Source organism: Equus przewalskii, chromosome 5 (genome assembly GCF_037783145.1).
Source record: "Equus przewalskii isolate Varuska chromosome 5, EquPr2, whole genome shotgun sequence".
NCBI lineage: Eukaryota > Metazoa > Chordata > Mammalia > Perissodactyla > Equidae > Equus > Equus przewalskii.
In genome coordinates this window covers 80,422,392-80,438,824 of record NC_091835.1, presented here as the reverse complement: position 1 = coordinate 80,438,824, position 16,433 = coordinate 80,422,392, and the positions used below count along the sequence as shown (strand labels likewise).

General features: G+C 38.9%; 1 long non-coding RNA gene across 1 annotated transcript in view; it reads left to right on the top strand.

Annotated features, from left to right (window-relative positions):
* The window catches only part of LOC139083640 (uncharacterized), a 79,595-nt gene that overhangs the window by 61,245 nt on the left and 1,917 nt on the right, over window positions 1–16,433 (top strand). Inside the window, exon 2 of the long non-coding RNA XR_011540524.1 lies at window positions 14,876–15,132. This is a non-coding gene — a long non-coding RNA (uncharacterized lncRNA). The remainder of the gene's footprint in view (window positions 1–14,875; window positions 15,133–16,433) is intronic.

The window sequence follows — 16,433 nt, the reverse complement described above, 5'->3', positions numbered from 1 at the left end:
AGGTACCTTTAATAAGCTTCCATAATTGACTACCCTTGTGGTATTTTTGCCCTGTCAACTCAGTAGAGTGGACTTAGATTGTGAAAAACAGTTTTTCTCTATGACATCTCTCACATGGATGGCGCAATGGCACAGTCTGTATTCACACAAATGAATGGGTAAGTGACTGAAAAGATGAACAAAACACGAACCTGGTCAACTCAATGCTTCAGTCTGCTCCACAATATTTCCAGGCTCTAAATAAATGTCCACCAACGACAGAGAATTCACCATCTCCAGAGAAAACAGTTCACTTTTGCACACTCTACCTGCTGGAGGCAGCTCCTTGTGTGGACCTGGAATTACTGTCCTGCTTCCCGACGACAGGGTCCTAGTGCTGTTCTCCAGGCTCACAAAGGACAAATCCAACGCCGCCTGTCCCCAGACCCTTCAAATATTTGAAAATAAGCATGAAACACCTTGTGTACCATCTTTTTCATACACACACACACACACACACCACTACCAAAGCTTTTATTTCTTTTCGTTAAACTTTCAAGTTGTTTTCTTCCTTTCTTCAAATAATAGACTAGTTCTTCCACCATCCTCTGAACCCGGGTTTATTGTGAGTCTTGAAAATTGTGGTGTGCAGGGCTAACACACAATACTGGAAATGACTGAATGACAGCAGGTGAAGCTAGGATTATCGTCCCCTTCACTCTCAACTCTGCTTTTATAGTATACTGGCTCTTTTTTGAGATCATGCTAGCTTTTTTTGGCCCCCATATCAGTGGTTCTGACAGATATTTTCCAGAGAGTTCTGACCCATATTCTCCTGAGGTTGCCTATTATTCAGTTCTCACCAAAAGCACAAAACAGACTTACAGACTCACTCAGAGCCCTGTCAACTAAAACTCTCCCGCCTTCTTCACATGAACCGTGTTGAAGCTGTGCCTCCCTCGTGTGTGTTTATTGAATTATAGAATTTGAGGGTCACTGAAGAAAATAGAAGTCCAGAAAGGGGAAGTGACCTGCTAATTGCCACACAGCTAGATATCAACAGAGCTGGGGCTAGAAGAGTGCCTTCCTGGTGCTGCGTCCTTTCCACATGCGCTGTCTGGCTGTATTTTGAACAGTGGGAGACCTACATTTGCTCTTATTACATTTTTTCTTGGGAAGTTTATCCTTACCAGAGTCATTTTGGTATGTTTTTTCATAACAGTAGTTAAATTTTTTGTCTTAGAATGTGCACGAAAATACTACCTCTTCTGAACCATGCTTTGTGGTTTGCAGTGCGTTGGTTATCCACCATCAATTGTTGTCTTGGGTTCCCTCCCAGCTCATCTGAACTGCAGATTTTATAAGAATTTCCTCTAAACCATCATTAAAACTACTGAACTAGATAGAATCAAAGACAGAGTCCTTCAGTGAGATTCTAGAAACCTTCATAGACACATCAATCCATTAATAACAATTGTCTGGATTTGGTCCACCAACCCATTATGAATCCTTCCCACACCCTCTCCCTTCAGCTCTACCTCCCTCATCACACCACCTCCACTATTACAAAGAGGATCTCAAGAATTTGTCAAGCATCCTGCTAGAATCCAGTGACACTGCCCACACTATTATACCAGCTTTACGGGCAAAAGGAAATTATGTTTTTCTGATGTTGTGGTCAATTATAGTAGTTAAAGGACTTTATCTAAAGCCTTGCTACTCAAAGTGTGGTCCTAAGACCAATGCTGTTAGCACCACTTGGGAAGGTGTTAGAAATACAGGATCTGATCTGAGGTCTCCAACCCAGAGGTACTGAATCCAGAATCTTCATTTCAACAAGATCCTGGGGTTGTCATGTTCATGTAAAAACCTGAAAAGCATTTCCCTAAAGTTGTTTTACATATAAAATAACTTCAGAACCAAGATACCATGCCTATTTTCTTTACTGTTACTTTTCTTGTACGACAACAAGAAACTACCATCAGGGACCGGCCTGGTGGTGCAGTAGTTAAGTTCGCATGTTCCACTTCAGCGGCCCGGGCTTTGCTGGTTGGGATCCTGGGTGCGGACCTTATTCTGCTTGCCAAGCCATCCTGAGGCAGGCGTCGTACATAAAGTAGAGGAAGATGGACATGAATGTTAGCTCAGGGCCACTCTTCCTCAGCAAAAAGAGGAGGATTGGCAGCAGATGTTAGCCCAGGGCTAATCTTCCTCAAAACAGAAAACACAGAAAGAAACTACCATCAAATTATTTCAAATGAAAAGTACTTATGAAAGTAATAATTGTAAAAAGCAGGATATAAAATTACATAGGTAGATAGAAATATATAATATAGAGGGCTAACCTCGTGGCTGAGTGGTTAAGTTCTCGTGCGTGGCTTCAGTGGCCCAGGGTTTTGCTGATTCGGATCCTGGGCGTGGACCTAGTACTGCTTATCAAGCTATGTTGAGGTGGTGGCCCACATAGCAGAGCTAGAAGGACCTACAACGAGAGTATACAGCTACGTACTGGGGGCCTTTGAGGAGAAGAAGGAGAAAAAAGATTGGCAACAGATGTTAGCTCAGGGCCAATCTTTTTTTAAAAAAAAGTAACAACAACAAAAAGAAATATACAATATAATAACTACTTTGTAACAACAAAAAATTCTAAAAAGATGGATACCAAATGTAACAAAATAAGTCTGGTTGTCTTTGGATACTAAAATGTGGTTTGCATGGTATCAGCCATGAACTGGTTAAACAGAAAGTCACGGAGGTTCCGCACAAGGAGGAAAGTAAGGGGTTAGTGGTATTAACATGAGAAGTCTGGAGGGCTCCCAATATTTGCCCAATGGTGGGAATCCTTTTACAGTTTAAGCTTCTGCTAGGAAGTGGCTCTTCCTATGAAACAACAGCTCATAGCATCCTATTCATCACTGCCTTGGAGAAGAAAGAATGACACATCCAGGGCAGAACTCGTGCTACTTAAAGCTATGAAGTTGGGCATTTTAGGAGAAGGTGTAGCTATTGCCCCAGGAACGATCAGCTAACCACCTGAGGGCAGAAATTTTGCAGAGTTTGTTGCGGGGACTCAAGACTTCTTATCCATGGTCTGATCAACTGCTGGCAAAGTGGACTGTATTCATGTCAGGTTATAAACAGAGGCTGACAATAAGTACACTGTCACAGTGAAGTGACCCGCCCCAGTTGAGACCAGGAGGAGATACAAGAAGATGAATAGAACCTGAACAAGAAGAATTTAGGCCAGATGAGGTTGTGCTCCTCTCATAATCAGCCACACAACCAGAATCTTACAATGTATCTTTTATCTTTTGTAAGTTCAAGTTAATGTACTGCTCTTATCCAAAGCCTGGATTACATCATGCTCAAGAAATTTTGCTTGTTTTGCTTTGTTTCCTAACGGTTCATGTTAAACAATACATAGACGAATTTGGGTAGACATCTGGCCTCGATTGTTTGTACCTGGCTGTGGCTGTTAAGACCCTGAATAAGCAAAACCAAGTAAGTGCCACCTCTGACAGAATTTTCTTTAACTATTTAACAAAGATTGTTAGATTTTGTCTCAAAAGAATATGAGTGAATTCCTGATTTTCTATTTTCACTTTTCTGAATATTCTATATCTTCTAAATGAGTTCTTATTGCTTTTACTTTATTATTCATTTATTTATCATAATCGTGGTAAGACGCTTAACATGAGATCTCCCCACCTAACACATCTTTAAGTGTACAATACCACATTGTTAGCTAGAAGCACCGTGTTGCACAGCAGATCTCTAGAACTTATTCACTTTGTGTAACTGAAACTTTGCATCCATTGAACAGCAACGCTCCGTTGCCTTCTCCCAAGTCCCCGGTAACTGCATTCTACTCTCTGCTTCCGTGAGTTTTACTATTTTAGATTCCTCATATAAGTGGCATCATGTATTGTTTGTCCTTCTGTGGCTGCTTATTTCACTTAGCATAGTGCCCTCCAGGTTCATCCATGTTCTCACTCATGGAAGTCTGTCCTTCTTTTTTATGATTGAATAAAATTCCGTTGTATTATATAGCACATTTTCTTTATCCATTCATCGGTGAGTGGACACTTAGGTCGTGTCCACATCTTGGCTGTCGTGAATAACGCTGCCGTGAACATGTGGGTGCAGATATGTCTTCGGGATCCTGAGTTCAACTCTTTTGGATGTATACCCAGAAGTGGGATGGCTGGAACATATGGTAATTTTGTTTTTAATTTTTTTTAACTTTTTATTAAGATTATGGTAGTTTACAACGTTGTGAATTTCAGTTGTACATTATTGTTAGTCATGTTGCAGGTGCACCACTTCACACTTTGTGCCCTCCCCCCACCCCCCACCCCTTTCCCCTGGTATGTTTTTAATTTTTTAAGGAACCTCCACACTGTTTTCCATAGTGGCTGCATCAATTTACATTCCCACCAACAGTGTACAAGAGTTCTAATGTCTCTACATTCTCACCAAGACTTGATCTTTTGTTTGTTTGAACAATCAATGGAACTTGATTTAAAAGTTTTGCCATAAAGGAACCTATAGATTAAAAGAAACTTAAGAGATATATTAACCAATTATAAGTAAGGACCTTATTTGGATCCTGATTCAAATAAACTATGAAAAATTAATAAAATACATGAAATATTTGAAAATTTTAACATTGATTTTTTTCATGATATTATGACATGTTAGTTTTTGCTGTAATATGGCTTTATGCTTATTTGTTAGTGAATATCATTAAAATGCATATACTGAAATATTGATGAATATCTAGGATCTGCTAGGAAATAATATGGGAAAGAAAGTGGGTAGAGACATAGATGATACAAGATTGCCCTCGAGTTGGTAAGTAATGAAGCTGGGTGATAGGTATTTGGGGATTCATTACACTCTTCTGTCTTATATATGTTTAAAATTTTCCATTAAAAACATTAAATAAAATCCTGCCATAAATTTTCATATCAATTGAATCCTTTTCAATTTTATCCTTTTTATTTGTTTTTTTTTCAATTATAACCATTATTTTTTCAAAAGTACAACTTGTTTTATCGGACTCACTCCCTTAGTAATTTGAATCCTGGCTTAACATCCCAGTGAATTTAGTCCTCTTGGCTTACAACACAAATATTTCGCCTTGGAAAATCCTTAATCAATCTTTTCCTTGATGCATTACAAAATACAAAAGATCTGTCCTGATTTTTCTGGTGGCTTTCCAGAGAACTAGCACAAGGCTCTTGCTGTGGAGCTCGTTATTCAGATGTTTACATCAACAGTTGCATCCTAAAATATTAACTTCTTTTGGGAGGTGTGCAGAGCTGAAATAAGTGTGCACCCTTATAAAACAAGGAGAAACAGTACTTTATCCCGAAAATTCTCTCTCACGACGTCCTTCTAACAACCTCTATTTTGCTTGCTGCCTTTGACCATTTTGAGCACTTTCCTTGGGAAAACTGCATAAACACTTTTGAGGTAAATTAAGACAACATTGTTTGTAGCCCACTGAGAGGCTGGCGTCACAAGAGGCAAAGACCTGGTGGCAGCCACCGCTTCAAGTTCAAGATCAGTGCCTACTTCTCCACCTGCAGGATCTACTTTTTCAGCCAAAGTCAGATATCTTTGTATCCCTTAAAGAATCTATAGGTGATTGACACCCTTCAGAATATCTGTTCAAATGACGTCTCAATCACTTCAAATATATGTTGGAAGAAGGTGAGAGGTAATTAGAAAGACTGTGGGAGATAGGAATGGAGAGTATTACTATAACATAATGTTTATCGTTTTATTTTAAGCTAATATGTTAGGTATTGAGGTCATCTTTCAAGATTGCACGAAATTTATTCTTGCATCTTGTTTCTTATTGCTAAGTGTTTCTGAATTTGTAAATGCCCTGTAGCTCCAAAGATGTCAGTCATCCCTGACCAAGAATTATCTGGAGATAGAAATTAATTCAGGTGGCAAAAACCTTTCCAATTATTTCTCAGTATAACAGTGAATATTCATTTTGTTACCAAATACCAAACTGTGCACTTTCTTTTTCTTAAAAAGAAAACAAAACTTAAACCAAAACCAAACAATAAGGGGCCTGCCCTGTGGCCAAGTGGTTAAATTTGTGTGCTCTGCTTCGGCGGCCTAGGGTTTAACCTGGTTAAACCCTGGTTTGGAGCCTGGGTGTGGACCTAGCACTGTTCATCAAGTCCTGCTGAGGCGGCATCCCACAGCACAACCAGAAGGGCCTGCAACTAGGATACACAGCTATGTAGTGGGGGGCTTTGGGGAGAAGAAGAAGAAAAACATTCTAAAAAAAAAGAAGATTGGCAACAGATCTTAGCTCAGGTGCCAATCTTTAAAAAAAAACAAACCAATAAACCAAACAATAAAATGAAACTAATTATGAGTTTCAGGTATGTGAGTAGCAATTTTTAAAAATAAAAATATAATTAAGAATTCTTAGCCAAACAATAGAGACTAAAATAGACTGGAGAGAGACAGGTACTGAAATACATTTCTTTCACCTCCAGAAACGACAGGTTCAAAATTGCAGCATGATCATTAACTTTACCTATTTCTGGTCTTAGCTAGTCCTTTGAAATACCCATTTTGTTTGATGTGGGCTCCAAACATGTTTGGGCAACAAGCATGATACATGTTTACCCTAACATCACACCAACCTCACCGCCGCAAGCTGGAATAACCTTCAATGACCTAGTTCATTCACAAGGATGCTTCCTCTGGAGAGGGCTTGAATTATTCCATCGCCATCTGCACTCTCCATGTATCTGAGGACTCATTTAACACCACGTGAGCTTTATGTTGTGTTAAACATGATTTCTAAATAGGACACACAGATTTTTCTCCCAATCTTAATCTGTATCATGTTTCAGTTTGTGTGGACATCCTTGAAATTATTGATCTGGTGTTCCGGGTACCCTACGCCCTTGCTGAAGTTTGTGCTTATAAACTGTTTATTCTGTCCTGCGTGACTCTGATTTTGAAATTCCCCTTGGAAAGCTTTATTTATTTGGATTCCATGGTGCAGATCTGGTGGTCTTGAGGACTGGGTCTGCTCCTTCTCCTGTGAGGGTTGTGGAAAAGAAGACATCAGAATGCATTCTCTTCTTACAAGGCTCTCCATATTCATGTTGACTTTGGAGTGGCCAGGAAAACAAAACAAAAAACAGGAAAAAACTTGTCTCCTGGTTGGTTTTTGCTCATCTGTGACGCTCCTCTTTACACCCCATGTTGATGCATCAGAAATTGTCTGTAGTCAATAATCAGTTAGCTTGAAGAAGTCGATTGAGGAGACTCCCACCATCAAAACTTCTAGTCGAGGGGCCGGCCCCATGGCCAAGTGGTTAAGTTCACATGTTTGGCTTCAGCGGCCCAGGGTTTCGCCAGTTCGGATCCTGGGCGCGGACATGGCGCCACTCATCAGACCACGCTGAGGCGGCATCCCACATGGCACAACCAGAAGGACCACAACTACAACATACAACTGTGTACTGGGGGGCTTCGGGGAGAAGAAGAAGAAAAAAGATTGGCAACAAATGTTAACTCAGATGCCAATCTTTAGGAAAAAACAAAAACTTCTAGTCAAGCTGGCAGTGTAAGGTGGGGTGTGATGCAGTGACAGTGGCCAAGGCTCATCCAGGCTTCTGGACACAAATGATGTCATAGGCATGAAGTACCCTGTGTCTACCCACCTGACTGTAAGAAAGGGTGGGGAGCCCTCCAGGGGCTCGTGGAAAGAGCTCACTGTGGGCCTCGCTGACTTCCACAATCACAGCAAGTAATGCTTTGCTGATGGGTATTCAAGACGTCATTCTCAAGCACTTGGTGCCCCTGTGACATGGTGTTTTGTAGGCTGCAACATTCATGTGTTTAAGCTCATCATAACATATTGCAGACAAGGTAGAAGTTATTTCTTTTTATTGTACAACTGAAATATTCGTATGGTTAAAAATTTTTAAACACCTCACAACAATATATAATGAAAAATGAGTTCTCCTTTTACTTCTGTAATTTTCCACATAATAAGCATAGATAGATAAAGGAATAGATATAGATATATCTGTAAATATATATAATAAAGCTTACTCATGCAAATGACTACTCTAAAATCATTAAAAAGAATTAAGTAGATCTCTAGATGCTGACATGTAAATTGTCTCTGAGAAATATTGGTACAATGTATAAATGCTTTGTCACCTAATTATTTTTTACAAATTCCTATGTATGAGTATACTCTAATTTATTCAACCAATTTTATTTTGATGAGCATTTAGGTATTCCCAATATTTTACAGTAAACGTCCTTGTACAATATCTTTGAAGGCCATGGAGTGGTGGTTTCCGGAAGCTGAATTCCTGGATGTAAGAGCAGAGCATTTTTTTTTTTTTAAAGATTTTATTTTTCCTTTTTCTCCCCAAAGCCCCCCAGTACATAGTTGTATATTCTTCGTTGTGGGTCCTTCTAGTTGTGGCACGTGGGACGCTGCCTCAGCGTGGTTTGATGAGCAGTGCCATGTCCTCGCCCAGGATTCGAACCAACGAAACACTGGGCCGCCTGCAGCGGAGCGCGCGAACTTAACCACTCGGCCACGGGGCCAGCCCCAAGAGCAGAGCATTTTTGACAGATGAGCCAATTTGCTCTCCAAAGAGATCCTACGAGCAGAGTATGAATAGGTCTGATGCTCTACATTCTTGCTGGCAATTGGTACTATCAAATGTTTTCATATTTGCTAATTAATAGGATAGCATCGCATTATTTACCGATATTTCTTAATTATGAATGACTTTGAAAAACGTTTTATATATGTAGACACCATTTGTATTTGCTTCCTGTGAACTCACTTATCTTTTGCCCATTTATCTTCTTGTTTATGTTGATTGACTTATAAAGCTCTATTTTTCATATGTTAAGGAAAGTTGCTGCAGTGAAGAAAATTAATACTAAATGTTTTTCCCCTTTGTGGTCAAACTTAGTTTATGGCTTTTTTTCCTTAATGGTCAAGCAGAAAATTTTAATTATTGTGTGGTCAAATTTGTCCATCATACCCTCTGAGGCCTCTAAGTTTTTGTATTTTGCTCAGAAAGCCTTTCTCCAATCTGGCATTATGAAAATATTTGCCTGTTTTAATAATTTTATAACTTCATATTTCTACTTTAATATTTGAGTCATCTGGAAAATATTATGGTAAGAAATGAGGATCAGTTTTATTTTTTCCAAATGGCTAGTCGTTGCTCTCACAACATTTACTGAATACTTTTTCTGTTGTACTACCGACATGAGACTCCAGGCTTGTCATATACCGAACTCAAAAATGAATTTGTCTTAATTTCTGAACTTTCTATTCTGTTCCTTTGATCAAATTAATTTTCATGAATTTGAGCAAAACATTTTCGAATACTTGAATGTCCTTTACATCTCTGGCTGCTTCACTCATCTATTATTGCGATACAATAAGTCAATGGCTTAAAACAGGAGTTTACTGATTGTCATGATTCTGTGGGTTGGCCATCTGGGAGGGCCTTCTGCTGGTCTTTGCTGGGATCACTCCTGTGGCTGCGGTCATCTGACAGCTGGACTGGGAGTTGAGAGTCCAGATGGATCACTCACATATCTGGCAATTGGTGCTGGCTGTTCACTGAGACACATGGTTCTCCTCTTATGGCTTTTCATTCCTTAGCAGGTTATCCTGGTCTTCCTCACATCCCGGTGGTCTAAAAGACTCAAGAAGGCAAACCCCAAAGCGTAAGCACTGATCAAGTCTCTGACCCCTCCCCTCGCCACATTTACTAATGTTCCCGTGGACAAAGCAAGTCATACGGCCCAGCTAGAGGCCAAGTTTGAAAGATATAGACTGCTCCATTGATGGTAGAAGTGGCTAAGAATTCATGGCCTTTTTAATCCACCACACTGTCTATTAACTCAATTTCGTTTCTATATTTTTATGTTTGTGCTTTCTTTCCGATATTCTTAGTTGGGATTAGTTGTGGTTTATATATTTCACTGTTTCAGAGATTTTCTCTCCAGAGAACTGTCTTGGATAAATTTATTAGGCCTAAAATTTTTCTTTGTGTGTGTATAAAATATAGATGTATTTTATTTATTATATATAATATATATTTGTAATCTGTATCACTGTCACCACAGGGGCTTATTGAAAATAATGATGATCTACTGAATCTAAATTAGTGAGAGCAGATCCTAGGAATCTGCATTTTAAACTCAAGTCTTGGTAAGTCCTTTTGCATAAACTCTGAGCTCCCTGGAGGTATCTTGCTCATCACAGCCTCTCTAGTCTTTCATATAGTGCCGAACAATAGAGTTGGGGCTCCAGATATCAGTATTGGATAAAGAAGTAAATGAATAAACAAGTTATGTATTACATGTACTTTACAATAGATGTGTTAGCCAAACAAGGTGACATTAGTAGTTAAGTTTGTTTTCTTTTGCACCATTGCCTAGTCTAGTGAAACAGTGCAACGTTCTATGAGGTCTTCTCATGAGTTTTGTCTCTGAGTCTTCCATCATCAGGATCCTAAGAAATACTTTCAATGAAACATAGGAAAATGTCTCAGGCAATGAAAACTCTGCACTGAAATCAATTGACTTGGAATGTTATTTACTACTTGGCTCCAGAAGTAGCATCACCTGCAATCCATTGTTGATAAACTCTGACAGATTTGGGTTTGGCAAATACCTTTCCCCTCAGTGGGAACAGAAGAATGTTAATTATAATAACCATAATGTTGTGACATACACTAGCAGTGGAGTCTCTCAGATGTGTGTGAGTCTCATTTCTGTCTCTTGCTACCTGAGACTCAGTACCTTTTCAGGAGCTGATATGATGATGATACAGTGAGATTAAACATGTAAATAATTAAGCAGGTGACATGTACTCATATTTTTTAAATTATAAATAATTTGAGAATAAAGTATGAATAAAGAAATAATTATGTCTGGGAGGCACTGTAGTTTCATAATTGTAGCTATAGGCAAAGATGATTGCAGTATAAGATATTAGATTAATTCGGTAGAAAAATATTTTAAAATTTGTAAGTATGACCTACATAACGAACACTTCGAAAAGTGAGTAAAAGACTAATAGAGTATAAATCCAAATTTACCAATCAAAATGTTTTAAATTAAAAAGATTCTTGGAATTAGCATGAGGTTCATTCCAAGAGACTGAGTGTGATCATGGAGGAAAGGAGGATGTTGCTTAACTTGGCAGAAGATCTTGTTCTCTTCAAAAAGAACAATCAGAACATCAATCAAAACAATTGATAGGATGTGCTGAAAGTTCAGGAGCATCGGACTACAGAAGTCTTATTAACTTGAGCAAACACAAGACAATGAAGACCTCGCAAAAGAGCTGAGAGAGACTTCAGAGACAAGCTCCACATCAACATGAAGATAAAATTCTGCTGTCCTTCTTTGTTTCAGTTTGGCTGGAAAGATGGTTCCCAGCTAATGTTACCATCTACAAAAAATATAAGAATCAAGTATAAAATTTGGGGATAACTTTGACGGATTGTGTGATGGAATGAGAACATCCGATACAACTGTGTATCTTTGGCCAAATCTGTCTAAGCTGTCTTCCTTGAAATTTAGCCTTCTGAATATCACATTTTCAAAATTTCATTGGATGTGCTTTGACCAATCTTACCTCACCATCAGATTTTAATGCCAAAGCAATTATGTAGAGCCCCCTATTTTTGTTTTTTTTTTTTGAGGAAGATTAGCCCTGAGCCAACTACTGCCAATCTTCCTCTTTTTTGCTGAAGAAGCCTGGCCCTGAGCTAACATCCGTGCCCATCTTCCTCTGCTTTATACGTGGGACGCCTGCCACAGCATGGCTTTTGCCAGGCGGTGCCATGTCCACACCTGGGATCTGAACCAGTGAACCCCGGGCCGCTGAGAAGCAGAACGTGGGAACTTAACTGTTGCACCACCGGGCCGGCCCCTAGAGCCCCCTATTTGATTAAATAACCCTTTTTCTTTTATTCTCTTAAGGAAAAATAAATATTTTTAGCTTTCAGTTGAATTCATACAGAGCCTAGATCCAGACAAACTTTTCTTCTTTCACCATGTAAATTTCCATTCTTTCAGAGAATACCAGATAGCAATATAGTGGTCACTCTTTCACATGTCTGCTATGTTCTGTAATGTTGTTTTGACTTTTCACCTTCCATTAACAGTCATTTTAGAAAGTACATCAATCCCTTGCGGAATATCCCTCACAGAGGGCTTATTTCCTCTCCCCACCCCCCAGGGTTTACATGCAAAAATGACTTGCAAGCCAAACATTGCAACAAATAAATATATCCTTTCAATAACAAAACATCAGATTTCTTTCTCAAACACACAGATTTTCCCCAGGCCTGAAATTCACCAACTTGATTACAATATCCATGGCGTCCTAATATTTGAGCCAGAGAGCACCTACCAAGATGCAAGGTTTCTTAGCACCACTGAATCCATACCTCCAGGTCCAGTTTATTCTAAATTAAGTTTTGACTTAGAAGAACACTTTTTTTTTTTCCTTTTTTTCCCCAAAGCCCCCCAGTACATAGTTGTATATTCTTCGTTGTGGGTCCTTCTAGTTGTGGCATGTGGGATGCTGCCTCAGCGTGGTTTGATGAGCAGTGCCATGTCCGCGCCCAGGATTCGAACCAACGAAACACTGGGCCGCCTGCAGCGGAGCGCGCGAACTTAACCACTCGACCACGGGGCCAGCCCCCAGAAGAACACTTTTTAATTCTCAGCGTCTGTAATCATGATAATTTATTTAAACACACATTATTTATAATTTTATAGTAATAATGTCACTTATGAGTACAAGCACCATATTAAATTCTTTACATATGTAATCTCACTTTTTATTGTCTTATCTTCTCTTATCTCAGCACTAAGCAGAGTACCATGCTGTTGAACGAAGGGATGCATGAGTGCGTGGATTAAGATGTATAAACTTGATTTCAGATTGTTTATATTTCTGAAGTTACAACCAAGAGCAGGTTCTTTTTCTTTTATTAACAGCAGGCACCATTCCATACCCTTTGCATTCATTATCTTACTTCATCCTCAGAACGACCTTTTTAGGTAGACACCATTCTCACGAGTCCTCTTCTAAGAATGAGGAAATAGAGACAGCATGGCTGTTGGGTTAAGCATTTGCCTGTGGTCATAATATTCAAGTGTGGTGAGACCAGCATTATGAACCCGTGCGGCCTGGCACCACAGAACACTACCCTGCCTCCCAGAGGTAACATGGATGGGCTTTGCACAAAGAACACAGCTCTCTGGTGCCAACACCTATCACCCACAGGCCCAGTGAGAAAGTAAGGTAAGACCCCCCAGCCCAGTCCTCTCCCTTCCAGGAGGGTTGACCATGTTACCAACAGACAGGAGGAGGGAGTGAGTTGAAGCGGCCCCTGAAAACTAGATCCTGGTCGGTCTGATCAGAAAATCAGTAGGCAGGAGTTGTAGAATCTGGTATATGCACGTGTGTTTTCTTTTCGTAGAATTGGAATCAGGCTACCCCAGAGAGAAAACACATCCAATTTTCATGGGCTTAATTGGGTAGAGTCCAGGCTCTTCGTAAGATGAGCTAGGCATTCAGAGACTGGACTGATCAGACACAAATACTTGCCAACCTTTTAAAAACATGCTACTACCTCATTCACACCCTGTCATTTTAAATATAGCATTGGATAATAAATTTAAACCACTGCGTTCGTCAAGTTGAATAAGCCTGATTCATATTTAAGGCCTGTAGCATCCACTAATTTAGGATACAGTCAGGGGAGAAAACTTCAATGTAAAGAGGTGGCTGACTGCAAGGAGGACCCAAGGTCCACAAAGGATTTTTCCCTTGATCCCCTCAGCAACATAATTCCTTTGTGTGTTGAATTACCCGAAACAGAAACCCTTCAGAAAGAGAAAAATACGAAGAAACTTCTTATATATGAGTTCTAAGTTAATTTGTCATTTGTTAATCAAAAGTCATTTATTTACATATTTTGAACTAATAATTCCACTTTTAGGACCTTCCAGGAACATCATTTAAAGAAATCACCAGGGTCATAAAGATTTGTGTTTGGTGTTATTCGCTGCAAGCACCATTTGTAACAGAAAATTTAATAATATGGAATATGTTAGTACATACAATCATTCATACAATGAAATATTCTACAGCTATTATAAATCATGTTATCAATGACTAATGACAATAGAAAGAGTTTCTGATATTACACTCAGGTAAAAAAAAGATATACAGCATGTTCTCAATTTTATAAAAGAAAACTATTTTGAATAAAAAAAGACTGAAAAGAAAATATATTAAAATGTAATATTGACTATCTCTAGATGATGGGCTTATGATGGGTGATTTGTATTTTCTTTATACTTTTCAGTCTTTCTCAATTTTTCTCTAATGACTATATATTATTTTTCACACTGAAAATATTCTTTAATATAACGGTTTCATGATGAGTTGCCAGCTGTACACTTCACAGAGGAAGGGGCGCAGTCAGCTATAAGGATATGAACCAGGCTTTGAGCGGTGTCTGGAAAAGGTATGGAGACTGTGTTCATTCTTTTGTGCTACAAATATATATGGGGCACCCACAGATTAAAATGTGGCCAGTAATGTGCGTTAGAAGGAAGTCAGATTAGCGTTTCTGTTGTTCCTACAATGTGAACATTAGCATCACTAAGTTTTCCCTGAGTGAGTCTTGCTTCATAAACCAGGAAAATAGTTTCTTATTTTATTTTTATACTTTATTATGTGGTTGATATATTAAACATTTATCCCTAAAAGTAATGCCAGATTCCTTTAATTATGGTGTTTTTTTGTTGTTGTTTTTTTTTTTTAACTCAGCAAGAACTGACTCATTGGAACTGAATATCCTGGACATCAATTACTAGAGGCAGAAATCAGTTGCGTCTTTAAAGACTTTATTGCAACTTCCATGCAATGAAGAAGGGAAGCTCCTACTGTACCTTCACAACCAAGCTTCCAGCAACATCAGCTGTATGATTCTCGTAACCGCTGGGCCTTACAACGTTGGCAAAGATTTTGGAAAGAAAATATTGTGAAAGCATTATAACCAGAAAAAAAAATGTACATATTGGATTGTAAGTCATGAAAAGTGTAGGAAACATTGCATTTTTGGAACTCCTGCATCTAACCAATGTAAACTTTGACTCTCAATTTTTTAGGCTCTATTCTAATGGCTCATAAATGCCATAGTTTCTCAAAGTGGCATTTCTGTTGGACCATGAATCTGCAAATGGATCATTGGGACAACTTGTTCTCTCGTGAGAAGGAGCTAGTATGTATGGACCAAGAGATAATTATGTAGGGTTATGATTTCCTATCTTTTAGAGATTCTGTTGATAAAAGCATATATCCAAGAAATAGCTCCTAAGATTTCATTCACAGTGATACATTTTCACAGACCCTTCTATAGGCTGTTACACGTGCCAGAGCTGGTTCACTGAAAAGAACTGTTTAAGAAGGTCTCCATGAATGGCACATTCAGTCGTATGTTATTATGCATTTGACAAATCCCCACACAAATGGCATAGGTTTTCAAGATAAACTTTGATTTTGTTATGGACCAGCTGTGGACCAGCCAACAGCCTTACCAGGAGTAAAACTACTTAAGATCACCCCCTTTCTAAATTATTGAAGCAAAACTCACAGAAACTCAAAAATGAACAACATGACATTGAACGTTTCATCTCTTGGTGTATCTAGCAGAGATTATAGCTTCTCTTTCCCCCAGGATGGAATTTATGGCCCTATAAGAACTACTATATACTGAGGGCCAGCCGCTTGCCAGAGTTTCCCTACACTAAACTCAGTACCGTATTTAGATTTTAATGAACTTGTCTCAAATCACACAACTACTAAGAGGAACCAACTCAAAATTCAGGCCTATTGACTTCAAAGTCTGTGTTCTTTCAAAAAACCAGCTTTATGATTTCGTATATACTACATCAGTATTCAGATAATTCCTATAAGATCACGGGGAGTGGAGGGAGGGTCACTTTTGACAGAACTAAAATCAAAGGTGTTGTTTGGTTTATTTTAGGGAGAAGGGATAAGCATTGGCTTAATTCCCTCAATTCTTGATGCTTTTATGGCAGTGGGAAAAAATGGTCTTAACGTAACATTCATGTTTGCATTAGTAATGTGAAATTTTTCTCAAATATTTGTTAAAGTCTGCAAGTAACATGCAGCCAATAAGTAAAACCAGCTGTTGAGAAGTTAATTGGGTTGTTTTCACAATACAGTGAAGTAGGTATTGCCATTAGCCTCATTTGACAGAAAAGGAAACTGAGGCAGAGAGTGGAGAAAGTGACTTAACTATAGCTAGTAACTGGTAGATCTGGGGCTGAACCTGCCCACTTTACTGGCTCCCACAGGTGAT